We start from the raw sequence: 16,014 nt of genomic DNA, 5'->3' as shown, positions 1-16,014 counted from the left end.
CCTGTTTATCACATTTTTTTTTGTATTATGCTTTAGTCACTGGTTTTGGTTAGTGTTTATCTTGAGTGTTTCTTATCTGATTATGTTCTGTTTATTTATTGCATTATTCTTTAGTCTCTGGTTTTGTTTTTCTGTTCATTTATTTTCAGTGCAGTCATAGTTTATGTTGTCATCTCTTATTGCATTTGCTTTTATACATTAAACAGTATCAGTTCTGTTCGAGTTTTTTCATTCCAATCACTGATCTTCTTGTTTTCCGCTTTCTAGACTTGTAACGTTATTTCCTAACTTTGCCCCTTTTGTTTGTTCACGTTAATTATTGTTTGTCTTGAGCACATTCTGTCAATTGTTTATCTTGCCCCAGTCCACTTTGCTTTTTGTCTCACTGTACGCTCTTGCACCTGCACTTGTCTTTCTCGGTCATGCCCCTTCCAGAACCTTCCTCACACCTGTTCCTTGTTTCATGCCCTATTAGCCTGCCATTATTTAAGCCCTCACAGTCTCACAGTTCCTCACCAGACTGTTGAATGTTTTTTCACTTTCCAGCCTTTGCACCTTGTCTTGTTTTGCCTTGTATTCAGCCTGCCCGTATTTGACATTGTTTTGTCCTTTGCCACATTTTTGTCTTTGCCTCCGATTGCCACCATGCTATATTTTTTGACCTCTGCCTGTTTGTTGGACCAAGCCTCAGCCTCATTCCTATCTGTACCTTTGCTTTGCTGCTGGCCCACCCGTGTACCAAATCCCTGCTTGTTTCATTATTTTTTCTTATGTCAGTCTGCTCGTGAGAGTTTTTGCATTTGTGTCCACCCAGGTTGTGCCACGCCTGACATAAAGTATATCCACGCTATCCGACACCAGTAACGCTACACAGTGTATAGCAGAAGAACAATCCCTTGATACACGTGAGCAGCCCTGGAGATCTGTCTGCTGGAATCAAACATCCGCGCGTCCATCACAGTAGTGTCATGTTTCTGGGTGTCAGCATTTATCAGACTGGGAGCCAGACATGAGGGTCCACAGAGGGATGTGCATGGGCCTGTCAGCACTGAAGGATCAGCTTGTATTGATCTCGCTGGGACCTCCTTTCCCCAAAGTGTATTTCTGCACTTCTGTCTCTTTTTTTGCCAGACTTGTGGGAAAGCTATTGGAATGCAATGCCAGAAATACAGTAGCTGTTCTCTGCATCACAGAGCATCTCAGTGGAGCAAATCAGGAGTGTTTCTCAATCTGATCTGTTCTCTGGGTTACGTTAAAGGCCTGTGAGCTGTCAGAAGGTCATCACTATATGCAGTGTGGAAACTCAGGTGAGGCTCAGGGATACAGAGTGTGCTCCAGTTAATCTCTGAGGAACTAATGTGACACTTGACATCATATTTATTCCAAATTGTTGCAGGCATAGTCATTAGTAAAGGTGTGTGATATTCTCTTCTATTCTGACAACATAGCACAAAAAGAAAACGTGATCCACAGGAAGAGGATGACAAAATCCAGTTGGGTCCATGCTGAGACAGCTGAGCTGAGCCACACACCCAGCGTCATGGACGGGCCTTAGGGTGCCTTGCCCACCCTCTGAATCAGGTGGGACTGCTCTGGATGGATGAGCCCATCAGGCACCTGCCAACTACAAAAATAAAAATAATAATAATATTTGCAGGGTACCATGATTACAATTTGTACAAATTTCCAATATAGATTATTCATAATAATGTTGATAAAGACACTAGGCTTAATCTACTTTTTACTCAACTAAGTGTCAATGATTCGACTGGTTCATGACATGATCTGGGTAAATGTAAAATGGAAATGATGTGTCGAGTGTTGACTACTGGACCCAGCTATGAAAGAGAGTGAGAAGTGACAAAAACTATGCTGAACTAAAAGATGTATATATATATATATATATATATAGTGTTTCTTTAATCAAGGACCACAGAGGGTCCTAGAAGAGAATGAAAGAGAGAATGAAAGAAAGAGTGAAGCTCATGTTGGGTATGAGTTGGGTATGAGCCTGTCCTGCTGGTAACAATAATAAAGAGAGCTCCAGGATGTCTCTGTGGAGAGAGGAGAACCTTCCAGAAGGACAACAATCTCTGCAGTAATCCACCAATCAGACCTGTATGGTAGAGTGGCCAGACGGAAGTCACTCCTTAGTAAAGAGCACATGACAGCCCACCTGGAGCTTGCCAAAAGGCACCTGAAGGACTCCCAGACCATGAGAAACAAAATTCTCTCCTCTGATGACACAAAGTTTGAACTCTTTAGCGTGAATGCCAGGTGTCAGGTTTGGAAGAAACAAGGCACCATCCCAACAGTGAAGCATGGTGGTGGCAGCAACATGCTGTGGGGATGTTTCTCAGCAGCAGGAACTGGGAGACTAGTCAGAATTGAGGAAAATATGAATTCAGCAATTTACAGAGACATCCTAGATGAAAATCTGCTCCAGAGCACTCTTGACAGATTGAGGTTCATCTTTCAGCAGTACAATGACCCTAAGCACAAAGCCAAGATATCAAAGGAGTGCCTTCAAAACAACTCTGTGAATGTCCTTGAGTGGCCCAGCAAGAGCTGTGCTGTGCATCGATGCTCCCCATCCAACCAGATGGAGTTTGAGATGTGGGAAAGAGGAATGGGCAAACTGCCCAAAGATAGGTACACCAACATTCTGGCATCATGTTCAAGAAGAGTTGAGGCTGTAATTGCTACCACAGGTACATCAACAAAGCCTGTGTATATATATAGGGCAACACAGTGGTTTAGTGGTTAGCACTGTTGCCTCACAGTGAGAAGGTCATGGGTTCGATTCCCACCTGTGGCCTTTCTGTGTGGAGTTTGCATGGGTTCTCTTTGGGTGCTCTGGCTTCCTCCCACATCCAAGGACATGCAGGTTAGGTTGATTGGAAACTTTAAATTGTCTGTATGCGTGTGTATGGCTGTGAATGTTTGTTTGTCTGTATGTGGCCCTGCGACGGATTGGTGTCTCATCCAGGGTGTACCCTCCTCGCACTTCATGACTGCTGGGATAGGCTCCAGAACCCTTAATTGGACTAAATAATCCGATAATTATCGAAGATAAAGTTTTCATTATCGGATTATCTTTTCAGATAACTTTGAAAACCATTATTGGACTAATTATCTTCCAATAAATTTTTGTCAAATAACATTTAGACCGTTAACGTAGTAAACAAAGGTGACCAGATGTGTAACACACACACACACACACACACACACACACACACACACACACACACACACACACACACACACACACACACACACACACACACACACACACACACACACACACACACACACACACACACACACACACACACACACACACACACACACACCACACACAATTTCTTTTAACCCCATACTGATACGCGGCCAATATCACCCAAATCATCTAGAGGCATACATTTTTAACTTATGGTTCAAATTTTAACCAAACTTATTTCGGACAAGTTATTTAAATTAACGTCACTTCTGAAGTTTTATAAAGTGAAAATATCAGATATATGTTTTAGTTTTAGAGTAATGTGCAAATTTCTAAGGTTTTAGTGTGGGCATGCTGTGCCCAGCAGTGCATTATGGGTAGGATAGGGTAATCTCAGTATGTTCATGACAGGAACAGAATGCATTTGAGACACTCTGATCAGGACAGTAGCATTAAACTCTAGTCCCTAAAACTCTCGTGAATATAGTCTCTGGGTTTATAGATGTTGTTTTTGTGTTTGCTTTTATTAAATTCCATGCATCTTAAACGTAGCAAGTAGCAACACAGATTATCTGGAATCTTGTTTTGGCAAGTTTACAAGATCTCTACTGCCATCTACTGGCCAGTAGTGTTTATGGCAGTGCTCAGACTCAAGATGGGCAGACACTGTACCACAGAACCGCACGGTGTAAAAGTTCAGAGTGCCCAATTTATGTTCTCACACACATTGTATGTTCAAAAACCACACATCAGACTCATATTTCCAGAAGCAAAACGTAAACAGATGGGTTTTTTCAAACTTAATTTACAAAAACTCTTGATAGGAGGCATCAAAGTAAAAAAAAAAAAAAAAGACAAGACAGCTGTGCAGTGTTTGCACAGGCACAAAAATATCAAACAGGTTTGATTTTCATCTGACCATACGATCGGCGATCAGGAGGTGGTCGTGAGATGTTAAACGCAGCTCGTTACTCCATGTTTACTAAACGATGCATGACACGTGATTAACCTGAAATTCGGTGCCATCCAAAAAATTCTCACACAAATGAAAAATCAGCTGTAAAAGGGCCAAAACTCACACTGTCCAGTAGCTGGCAGTGTCCTATTTATTTTGACACCAGTTATATCAGACGTTTATCTAATTACAACTTGGCTTTTTTTTTTTTAAATGGCTGGGGTTTTTTTACAAATAAAAATGGCATATTTTCAAAAGGACATTATCTGTAAACACCAACACATGACACACCTCACATTAACATGTTGGTTTACATAGAATTAATCAACCAATTGGTGTAGCAAATGGCAGCGTGGTGATTGGGCAGAGTTGAACTTTCTGTATTCTCTCAGTGGCGTCTGTGCTGGAATCCATGTAGTAAACTGGAACTTCCAGCAGGGGGCAGGGTGCTCAAAGACAGAAATGTTGATTCATTGTTTGTGTTATGGTCTGGACGCAGATTGAGGAGCGGTCCAGCGTCTGACTGAACCCAGCGCTAAATAACCAGAAGCAGTTCCAAAAGAAACAAATTTATTTTTCTTCCACTGTGCAATACAAAATAAATAAGTCTGGGGGTGAAGAGGTGGCGCGCTCTCCCAGTGCCTCAACGGATCGGAGCCCGAACGTTCTGGACTCAGGAGCTCCGCCGACACCCCCCCCAGGTGGCTTTTCCCAAGACTGTACTCTGCGAAGGAGGAACAGAGGTACGGTTATTCAGTACTTTTAGCAAGAAAAACTATTTAGAGGCACACTTATCAGCAACACGTTCAGGTCTGATTTCAGACTTAATTCAGAAGAACAGCTGCTCACAGCTTGTGGGGATTATCAATCCACACGCCACAGCCGCGAGGAGCAAACGAGACAATTTTCTTCAATACTTAAATTTAGCTGCGCAAAAACACCACATTATATTCACAGATAAGCTTTTAAGGGATAATCACCTCTGACGTGTGCTGACAGCGCTTGCCTCTCACCCTCGTCCTCCTTCACAGACGCAATGTCAGATTCTGGAGCGGCCCTCAGCATCCTCAAACGGTCGTCACACGGTCGTATTCTCCGGCACTTAAGCCCAGATCACTGCTGGCTTAAATGCAGTTCTTCATCTCTTCACTGGTACCAGCTGAGAGTCCTCAGAACTGCACGTGAATGTCACAGGTGTCATAGATCGTCCTGATTAGAGAATCGCACGTGAGTGCAACAGGTGCAGCAGATCACTGTGACAGAGGTGAGAGACTCTTCTGCAGCACATTCTCCCCAGAGATCAGCCCCAAACCACCTGGGAAGGAAAACAAACACAAAAACCACAAAACAGTGTCCAGCCAAGCCCCCCCACACACAACAGTTTGGGTCTGTTATCGTTTTTGATGCTTCCAAAAGTGATCGCAGTGTTAAAACTCAAAATCAGCTTTTTAGTAGTTGCAATTACACCGGAGACAATACTGGAAGTTATCGGTTATCTGTAACTTCCGATACATTTTTGGGTGGTTTATCATTTTATCTTTATTGAAGATAACTTTTCAGTTATCTGATTATCTGTTATCGAAGTTAATTTTTTGGTTATCTGTGCCCACCACTGTGTTTATATTATATAATATATATATATATATATATATAAATTTGCAAAAATCTAATCAATCTGTCACATTGAGGGATAAAAATTTTGGAATAAGGCTGTAACATAACAAAATGCGGAAAAAGTGAAGCTCTATGAATGCACTGGATGAAAATCTTGATCTTGTACAAAAAAGAGGAAGTGGATTAGTTTTAAACTCGGTTAGTTTTAGTGGTGATACGAGTTTTAACACTGATATAAGTAAGGATTAAACAACGAGAAGCCGTGCATTTTATGGTTTGAATGCACGACGCAAAGTCTAAAACATCACATCGCGAAGCGGTGTTACTCCGTGAAGTGCACACACAGTGAGCTAACACACAAATATTTATTTAAGTTAACAGTACTTGATAAAAATGCATAAGTATTTGGGACTATTTTATGCCAGTCTCAAGATATTTTCATCCTTGGCAACCATTCTCTTCTTCTTTCCTGTCTTCAATCTTGTCCAGTTCATCTGATGTTAAATCTTTATGCCGTCGCTTTTGCTGTTCTTCTCATTTGCTCTCCTCCTTTTCCCATTCCTCAAACATTTTATTTTGGCCAAAAATATTAAAATTCACTTTGAAATCCATGTTTTATCACGTTTCTGTCAATACACCGCTGATCTGCACAAACTGATTTGCGCGTTGCTGTGGTGACGACCAGAGAGTGAGTGACATTACAGTGACTTAACTCGCCAAACTACGTGAGCATATACACGAAAATAATGCATGCCAGTTAGACAAGGAATTCTCACCGACCATGGTATAATGGGTTTTAACAACCACGCATTATTGTACTTCATGATCAAAATGGCCAAAATCAGCACTGAGTGTGTCTTCATGTGACAACAAAGAGTCGTGTCAGTACTCCACACTCTGGCACATATCACAACTTATCACCTAGACAATGCAGGTCTGGATAATGTGGACACATTTTAATATTGTGTACATGGCTGTACTGGTCAAAAAACAGTGGAGGATGTGAGCAGGAAACCAAGTGAGAAATGGAATTTAAAAAGACAGCTATAAGATTACTGGTAAAGAGATACAAAGATAACATGTCAAAAGCTATCAAAATTTTATAAGTTTTTAATGGCAACGATTTCCCTGCATAGGACAAACAACAATGAATAGTTGGTCATGCAAGACAGAATAAAAGGTTAATGCAGCAGTTGACACTGGTGCTACCAGGATGACAGCTTGAAACAATCTGACTTGAACAGCCGTGCTGACGTTGACATTGTGCACGAGGCATCGAGAGCAAAGCATGCCACAAGGATGCCGAGTGACCATATTCTTCCTTCAATAATCAAAACATTTGCCGTGAAACGGAAAACTTCAAAAATCTGTTGATTCATTCATTCATTTTCAAGCACTGATGATATCGGATTTCAAATCTGATGATCATTTCCAAATCCAAAAATGAAAATGACAAGATCCAATCTGGGAGCATGTGCTGTTGCTGCACATCACTGAATCTATCACACCACAGATTCATCTCTTGTCGTAGATAGCATCCACCCAGACAGACAAATGGTACATCCCTATCTCTCAGCAGTGCCATCCATCTGCTACAGCTGAGTGAAATGTGAGCATCCATTTGGCCTTTTCCATTTGCTGGTTTCCCCAGTGTTGACCAACCTGTGTGCTGGATTAGATCAAAAAAGTGCGCCACATGGCCACAGATGGTGTTCCCAACCCCTCGCTATACAATTGATAGCCTGACTTGATTCTCCCTAATAATCATTCGATTGATACGAAGTAATTCCAGTGGTACCCAAGGATTTCATGAAGAAGTAGTATGTAGTCCCCAGAATTGGAAAACTCCAGCTTCACTGAGTAAAAATCCTACCATGTATTGCTTCTACCTAAGCACAGAGAACATGTGATTTAACTGATTAGCTCATGTACCTGCTTGAAGAGTTGAACTAATTAGAATCAGCTGGTTTACTAGGTGGATAAACCAAATATGTGCTCAAGTTTTTAGAAGCCAGGATTTTCCACCTTTGGCAGGCCCTGATGCCCATTGGTGCTGGTGCTTACTCCTAGATACAGTAAATAAAGTGGATAGGAGTGTGGACGGCCCCTTGGATGGGATGCCAGTTCATTGCAGGTTATTTTCCCAGCCATGGCCAGTACATTTTAGTTTGTTTGGTTTTTTTCAATTTCAATTTATTTTCATTTATATAGCGCCAAAACACAACAGAGTTACTTCAAGGCGCTTCACACAAGTAAGGTATAACCTTACTAACCCTCAGAGCAGCAGTGGTAAGGAAAAACTCCCTCTGAGGAAGAACCTCAAGCAGACCAGACTCAAAGGGGTGACCATCTGTTTGGGCTATGCTACACACATAAATTAAGAACAATTCACAAAAATAATATACAGGAAATGCTGTGGTACACAGGACAAGGGGGTCTCCAGCACAATACCACACCCATCTCTGGATGGAGCTGCACCTTAAACAGAGAAAAAACAGAATCAGGCATCAGAAAGACAAGAAATACAGTATAATTTGTCAGCATTAAAACAACAAGAAAAACAGGAAAATACTAAGGTGATCGCCGGCCACTAGACCTAAGCTTCACTAAAAGACCCAGAATTTAGGTAATGTTGAGCCCGCGGCTGCTCCATTTCCTAATAAAAGGAATTAAAAGAGTAAAATGCGTAAAACTATACTATGCCAGTATGCTAGCCATACGAATGGAAAATAAGTGCATCTTAAGTCTTGACGTGAAAGTCTCCACAGAATCTGACTGTTTTATTGATGCAGGGAGATCATTCCACAAAACAGGGGCATGATGAGAGAAAGCTCTATGACCCCCAGACTTCTTATTCACCCTAGGGACACAAAGTAGTCCTGCACCCTGAGAAAGCAAAGCCCATGGTACATAAGGTTTAATTAGGTTTAATTACTGTCGTCCCAGCTGTAAAACGGGAGGACAGTCACAATGTAGAACAGTTATGTTATTCAAGGAGACAAGCTGGATAGCTTGGTATCGAACCCAACACTATATATCGGTAAACCAACTCCTTCCCCACCAATCTACCTAAGGTTAGGAGACCCAGTGTCAAAGACATCCAGTTGTCATCTTAGCTCACTAGTAAGCATCCAAGTCTCATAATCATACATTAAGACAGGAAGTACCAGGACCCCAATGTGACAAGAATCTGCTCTAGCTTGATCAGTGTTTGCTCAGTCGATTTTAATCTGTGCGAGCATCCATATGAAATAAGGAGCATGAGAGAACCAGATGAGAGAAAACCTGCTGAGACTGCGTTTGTCAGGTGAATGGTGACGATGACAGCAATAAAATGAAGACACTAATGGTAATGAAGTCAATAAACGAGTGAGTGAAGTAGCCTTCGAGCAGTCTGGGGGTTGAGGTGGTACTGAGACTAACTGCTTTGGAATGGTTATGACAGTCATTACAACGCCCCTGCATCTCTAACAAGGATTATTTTACAGAAAAGGACGACCCAGGGGACACTTAAATCTGCGTGTTTGTGTGTGCGTACAGTAACTATCTGTATCTAAGCGCCTTTTATGTTGCCGAATCAAAGATTGCAAGCTCCTGTGTGTTTTATGTGCATGTCTGTAGCACTCTGTTTTTCAGCGAGCGCTCCCAGTAGTGTTTTGTAAAACCGACAGCACAGGGGAGAAAGCCTGAGAGCAATGTGTTGCTAAAAGTACGTGTCATCTTCAATAAAGGATGACAGAGTTCACAAGTCTACAACGGCATTCTGTTTCCTGCATCACTGTAGGCAGCAGAATCATGGAACACGCAAAGTCTACTCCCCCTGCCCCCTCCCCCACCCCAACCATACTGGATGGAAGACGTGCTGGTATGACTGCTGCTGATCTCAGCCGTGATATTATGATGCCCGGTATGCTTGGCTCGATGTCTGCGGAGATGTTTTTTTTTTTGGTCTTTTTCTTTATTCTAAGCACACACTTGTCTTTCTGCTATGGGAAGATTGTAGGTGGCATCACACACCTGGGCGGCACAGTGACTTCGTGGGTCGCACTATTTTCTCACAGCAAGAAGGTTGTGGGATCGCTTCCCATCTGGTCCTATCGTGTGGAGTTTGCATGTTCTCCCTGTGTTTTGCGTAGGTTCCCCATCCTTGTCCATCGGCTTCCTCCCACTTCTAAAGACAAGCAGTTGAGGTGAATTGGTGTCTCTAAATTGACCGTAGGTGTGTGTTAGAGTTTGTCCACCTATATGTGGCCCTGTGATAGACTGACATCCTGTCAAGGGTGTATCCTGCCTCACGCCCTATGAATCTAGCCCCCCTGACACTTCATTAAAGTAAGCAGGTATACAAAAACAATGAAAATCACAAACCTGGCAAAACATCAACGCTCATAGTGTGTTTATTTCTCTCTAATTATTAGTCAAGCTTGCCAAGAGATTGTGGACACCCATTGCATAAATAATTTTGTTTTCATGTGTTGAGTGTAAAAATATAGAGAGTTTTCTGAAGTATAAGTCGCACCTGTCAAAAATGTCTCTTGAAAAAAGAAAAAAAATGGTTCTTTGTGTAACATAAACATTTGTTTCTCATTTCTCCTCTTCCACCTTCTCTTTCTTTACCTTCTGGGGTCTGAGGGCATTTTTTGGACAGTTCACCTCCCTGACATAAATGTTTTATTATTGCTGTTAACAGCTCTCCCTGCATCCCACAGTCAGTTTTATGTCTCTGTTGTTTCAGGACAACCTGTACTTTCAGAATATATGCTATAGTTGTGTTTTATAGGTGTAATAAAGGTTTACAATCAGAAATAAGAAAGGAAAAAGTAAAGCGAATAATTTTCCACACACATTTATTCAAAACACACATTAAACTATAATAAACAACTGTTTTGACGCTTTATAAAGGTATTTTGCGCTCTTGTGTGAAAGACTGTACAACAAAAACGTTCAAACATGAACACAAATGCACATTTGAACAATATATACAAATGGTCTATGCATTTTGTCTTCATCTCAAAGCAATTTCTGTCTGCTATTACACAAAGTCACATCACAAACTTATACTTCTACTTCTACTGCCATTTTGGAGTGTTCTGTCCTGCTCTGAAAGCAGCTTTGACACTTTGCCCATTTACACTTTGCGGAGCAGCCCCTCTCCCCTCGCTCCATTGATATGGTAAACAGTGCTTTACGTCGGAGCGAGAGAGCTTGCCACAGGCTTAACCAATAACATTCACAGGTATGAGGAGTGGAGCATCTCTAAAAATCACACACTCTGTGTTTGAGCATGTGAAATTGTCATCAGAGGCTCTCCGTCTGCTTCACTTTCACCTCATCGCTGTGCGTAATGACGCAGGGTGCATTGGAGCCAGCAGCCAGATGGCTATTAAAACGGGCCAACTAGTAACATATCACTGCTAAAAACAATCTTTGGCTTATCACGTGAGGTTAATCTGCCCTACAATTGGATTTTGGAAAACCATGTGACGGTGAACCAATTCCAATTGGACACTCACATTGCGCACGTCATCACACAGCTTCTATGAGGAGTACAAAGATGACCAACAGCTGGCTGGAAAGTCTGCGGAGTTAACTTTTCAGCAAAAAAAAAAAGTATGTTTCTATCTCATATCATTAAAAAGTTATTTGTACTTTAGTAAAGCTTGGTCTCAGCCATTGTATATGATGGTGTCAACCCCAGAGGGTTAATTCTGTTAATCAGTGTAAATCTCCTTTTCAAACTTCCTCTTCATAGGTCACTTAAACATTTCAGTCATGGTACAGGGGATTTCTTTTCACTCACTCAAGCCTCGGACTCCCCATCACCACTCACGTCAGGACAGAAGACGGTCATCATCTTATATCTTGCATTTACGTCCAATTATAGAGTTCCCGGTGTTCTGTAAAGTAGTCTTCTGGCTAAATCTGTAACGAAGACATATTTTAAGGTTCAGTCTTATTTTAAAAACAATTCTGGGAAAATTCAGGTAGTGCAGGTCGCATGTAGGTCATCACTTCTCCACAGCGACGGATGTACAGTGCGATCGAGATCCGGCACACTTCTCCCCATACCAAAGGTTTCCTCAAAAATAACTGACTTTATGGTTACTCCAGTAATTATTCTGTATATTGATTCATTTGTATGGCCATTAAAAAAAAAAAAGCTTCCTAGTAGTTTATGGTGGACAGTCTAAGGCACACCTGTGCACTAATCATGGTGTCTAATCAGCATCTTGATATGGCACACCTGTGAGGTGGGATGGATTATCTCAGCAAAGGAGAAGTGCTCACTATCACAGATTTAGACTGTTTTGTGAACAATATTTGAGGGAAATGGTGATATTGTGTATGTGGAAAAAGTTTAGATCTTTGAGTTCATCTCATACAAAATGGGAGCAAAACCAAAAGTGTTGCATTTATATTTTTGTTGAGTGTATATATATATATATATATATATATATATATATATAGTGCAGAACTGTAGTAAAACTCGGCTCCACAGTAATACACATGTAAACATTTTTGTTATTAAATATCATTATTATTAATATTGGTAGTAGTAGTAGTAGTAGCAGTAGCAGTGGTGGGCACAGTTCCAGGAACCCACTAACCTCTAATTATCAAAGCTAACCTATTCATTAGCGGATTAGCTTTCCAGATAACTTTGAAAACCATCAGGGGACCAATTAGCTTCCAATAAATTTAGTTCTGATAACTTTTAGACCGCTAACATATTTTTGCAGGCATAGTCAATAAGCTTAATAGTTAAAACATTTATAAAGTCTGAAATCAAAGATTTTAGTGTCTGTCTGTTATATGTTTTGTAGCAGACAGACAGCTATGAATGGTAGAGCTCTATCCTCTGCAGGCAGAAGAGAGCTGACTACCAGAGAGAAAGGAAGACAAAGGGAAGAAAAAAAATTATCTTCACACCATATAGACCTGCCAGTCATTCACTGGAGTCTTGCACAGGCAGACAGTTTTGACTTATGGTTATAATTTTAAACAAACTGATTGCAGACACGTTATTGAAATTAACATCACGTCTGTCGTTTTAACAAAGTGAAAATATCAGCTATATGTTTTAGTTTTAAAGTAATGCACTAATTTTGAAGGTTTTAGTGTTTTGACATACATGCCACATTGCATTATGGGTGCATTAGTTTCCTGACATCTGTGGTTGGCTGGTCTACTTCCAGTAGATGGCAGTGTTCATGGCAGTGTGAGCAACCACACATTTGCTAAAAGTGATGAAGGAGTTAACAAACAGAATTTTCAGTTTTCAAATTGCCTTTTTTAACAAATGAAAAAAAAAAGACATATTTACAAATATGTCATAGTGAAATGACTGGCAGGTCTGTATGGTGTGAAAAGAAATGATCTTTTTTCCCCTCTCTCCTTTCTCTCTGATCAGCAGGTCTCTTTTGCTGAGTGAAGACTGATCTGAGATAGAAGCGTTGACTCGTTATGTCAGTAGCTGCGGTGTACTGAAGTCAATACTGAAAGTTATTGGTTGAACTTTTGTCTGTAACTTCTGCTAATTTTTTTTAGGGATTTATCGGTTTAGCTTTATAAAAGTTAACTTTTCAGTTAGCGGATTAATGGTTATTAAAGTTAACTTTTTGGTTAGCTGTGCACACCACTAAATAGTAGTACTTGTAGTATTTAGGAGTATGAAAAAGTGTCTTCAAAGATGGGCCTTTAATCTCGGGGAGAGGGGAGCTGTCTCCCCCTTTCCCCCACAACACCCTTTTTCTATCTATATAGGGGAGGTGATGGTCTAGTTAAGCTGGTTAAACTGTTGGGCTTGAGACCAGAGGATCCTTTGTTCAAATCCTAGCCTGACCAGAAAATCACTATGGGGCCTTGGGCAAGGTCCTTAATCCCCTAGTTGCTCCTGGTGTGTAATGAGTGCCTTGTGTGGCAGCACCCTGACATCGGGGTGAATGTGAGGCATTATTGTAAAGCGCTTTGAGCATCTGATGCAGATGGAAAAGCGATATATAAATGCAGTCCAATTACCATTCTATCTGGATTTGCCCCTGGTTCACTGTTGAAGCAGGAAGAATGTTAACGTGTCTTTATGCAGATAGCACAACCCGATTGATAGGAAATAAGGTTTTATCAGCACGTCTTATGCCATGCTGTCCTCAGAAAGAGATTTTATATGCATTTGTGAGTGGGAAATGTTAGTATTTGTTTTTCATGTGTCGCAGGTCTTTAGCTGTTTTTAGTTTAACCACAGCAAGGACACAGAGCAGCACAGAGTTTTAAAGAAAAGAAAAGTGTAAAATTGTCTTTGCAAAGCTCACTGCAGGCATGCTGTAGTCACCGCGCTTTGAAACACAGAGAGACAACGACAACTGTTTTTTTTTTCAACTCCGAGCTGCTGCACAAAACAGCGGGATGAACAGCTTGCAGCATCAAATGATAAAAGTGTGTGAAATGGGCAGTTCTGCTGAACCCCTGACCTCGCCCTGGCTACGGGCCAGTTTTAATGCCATGCGATTGACCCAAACTATCTTTGTGATCAACATATTGGACACCCCTGCTTTAGAGCATTTCAAAGGATGAATACGAAGTGCTTCACAAAAACAATAAAACACCAAACTAATAAAAAAAATAGATAAATTAGCAAATACAAAAAAAAAGAGACAGAGACTTGATCCTAAAAAATAAGACTTCCCACATCATTGACAGTCGAGAATGGAAAAGTCTGAAGTCTATATTTAAAAACCTCAGTCGAACTTAACTGCCCAACCTCAGCTGATATACTGTTCTACAATTCAAGCGTTCACAGTTTCCTCCCCTTTCAACTTACCTTATCTGACTTTACATCGTATATACGTCTTTTAATTTTAATAGCACATTGTTGTAAATTCTGAGTGACTCAGCTCTCTGGGAGGATACAAGCGTGAGACTTTATCAGTGAGAGAGGGGAGTCTGTATCAGACGCAGACTGTGATTCATCCCTCAGCCAGTGTCCTATCTGGTCTTGTTTATGGTGTGCACGTCTGATAGCATCTGGACAGGAGGCACACTTAATTGTTCCATTGTGGCCTGTAATTCTTTTGGCTCTGTGTTCTGGTACAAGGACAATGTATCAATGAAAAGAATGAATCGCATCGCTCTTAATTTAATCTCTTCATTTAATCTATATTTACTTTGTGTAGATGGAAGAGAGCAGACTCTTTCACTCTGAGACCATCTGTTTACCGCTGTAGATCGGTCTTGGAAACCTGTATTGGTTACGTAATAGCTGCAGTGTGGGTGAGACCAGTGTAACGTGGGTGGGTCCTGACCTGAATTTACATGATTGATTAACGCTTTTTCGTGTGGACTGGGTGGAGTTTCTTATAATGGGCAGGTTTAGTGTGGATATTAACCCTCTGGGGCCGATGCCGTCGTATACGACGGCTGGGACCAAGCTTTACTAAATTATAAATAACTTTTTAATGATATGAGATAGAAACTTCCTTTTTTTTTTTTTTGCTGAAAAGTTGACTTTCGATACACCGTCGGCCATCTTTGTACTCCTCATAGAAGCTGTGTGATGACGTGTGCAATGTGAATGTCCAATCGGAATTGGTTCACCGTCACATGGTTTTTCAAAATCCAATCGTAGAGCTGATTTACCTCATGTGATAAACCAAAGATCATTTTCAGGAGTGATATCTTACTAGTTTGCCCGTTTGAATAGCCGCCTAACTCCTCCAGTGCGCCATTACGCACAGCGAAAGTGAAAGCAGATGGAGAACCTTGCATGACAATCTCACGTGCTCAAACAAAGAGTGTGTAAGTATCAGGATTGCTCCACTAGTTTGCATTTGAATGTTACTGGAGTATAAACGCATAGACCATTTTGTATATATTTTTCAAAATGTGCATTTATGTTTATTGTTTGAACTTTTTTGTTTTACAGTCTTTCACACAAGACCTCAAATTACCTTTATAAAGTGTCAAAACAGTTGTTTATTATAGTTTGCTGTGTGTTTTGAATAAATGTGTGGAAAATTATTTTCCGCTTTACTTTTATCTTTGTTATTACTGATTGTAAACCTTGATTACACTTATAAAACACAACAAACGCATATATATTATAAAAGAACAGGTTGTCCTGAAAAAAGAGACATAAAACTTGATTGTGGGATGCAGGGAGAGCTGTTAACAGCAATAATAAAACATTTATGCCAGGCGAGTGAACTGCCCAAAAAATGCCCTCGGACCC

General features: G+C 40.8%; 1 protein-coding gene across 1 annotated transcript in view; it reads left to right on the top strand.

The window, feature by feature from the left end:
- LOC117512653 (cadherin-4-like) overlaps positions 1-16,014 on the top strand; it is a 990,586-nt gene that overhangs the window by 612,078 nt on the left and 362,494 nt on the right. The gene's annotated exons all lie outside the window — the stretch shown is intronic.

The sequence above is a fragment of the Thalassophryne amazonica genome, chromosome 6 (genome assembly GCF_902500255.1).
Source record: "Thalassophryne amazonica chromosome 6, fThaAma1.1, whole genome shotgun sequence".
Classification (NCBI taxonomy): Eukaryota; Metazoa; Chordata; class Actinopteri; order Batrachoidiformes; family Batrachoididae; genus Thalassophryne; species Thalassophryne amazonica.
Note: the sequence above shows the minus strand (reverse complement) of the source record. Positions and strands in the feature narration are given on the sequence as shown.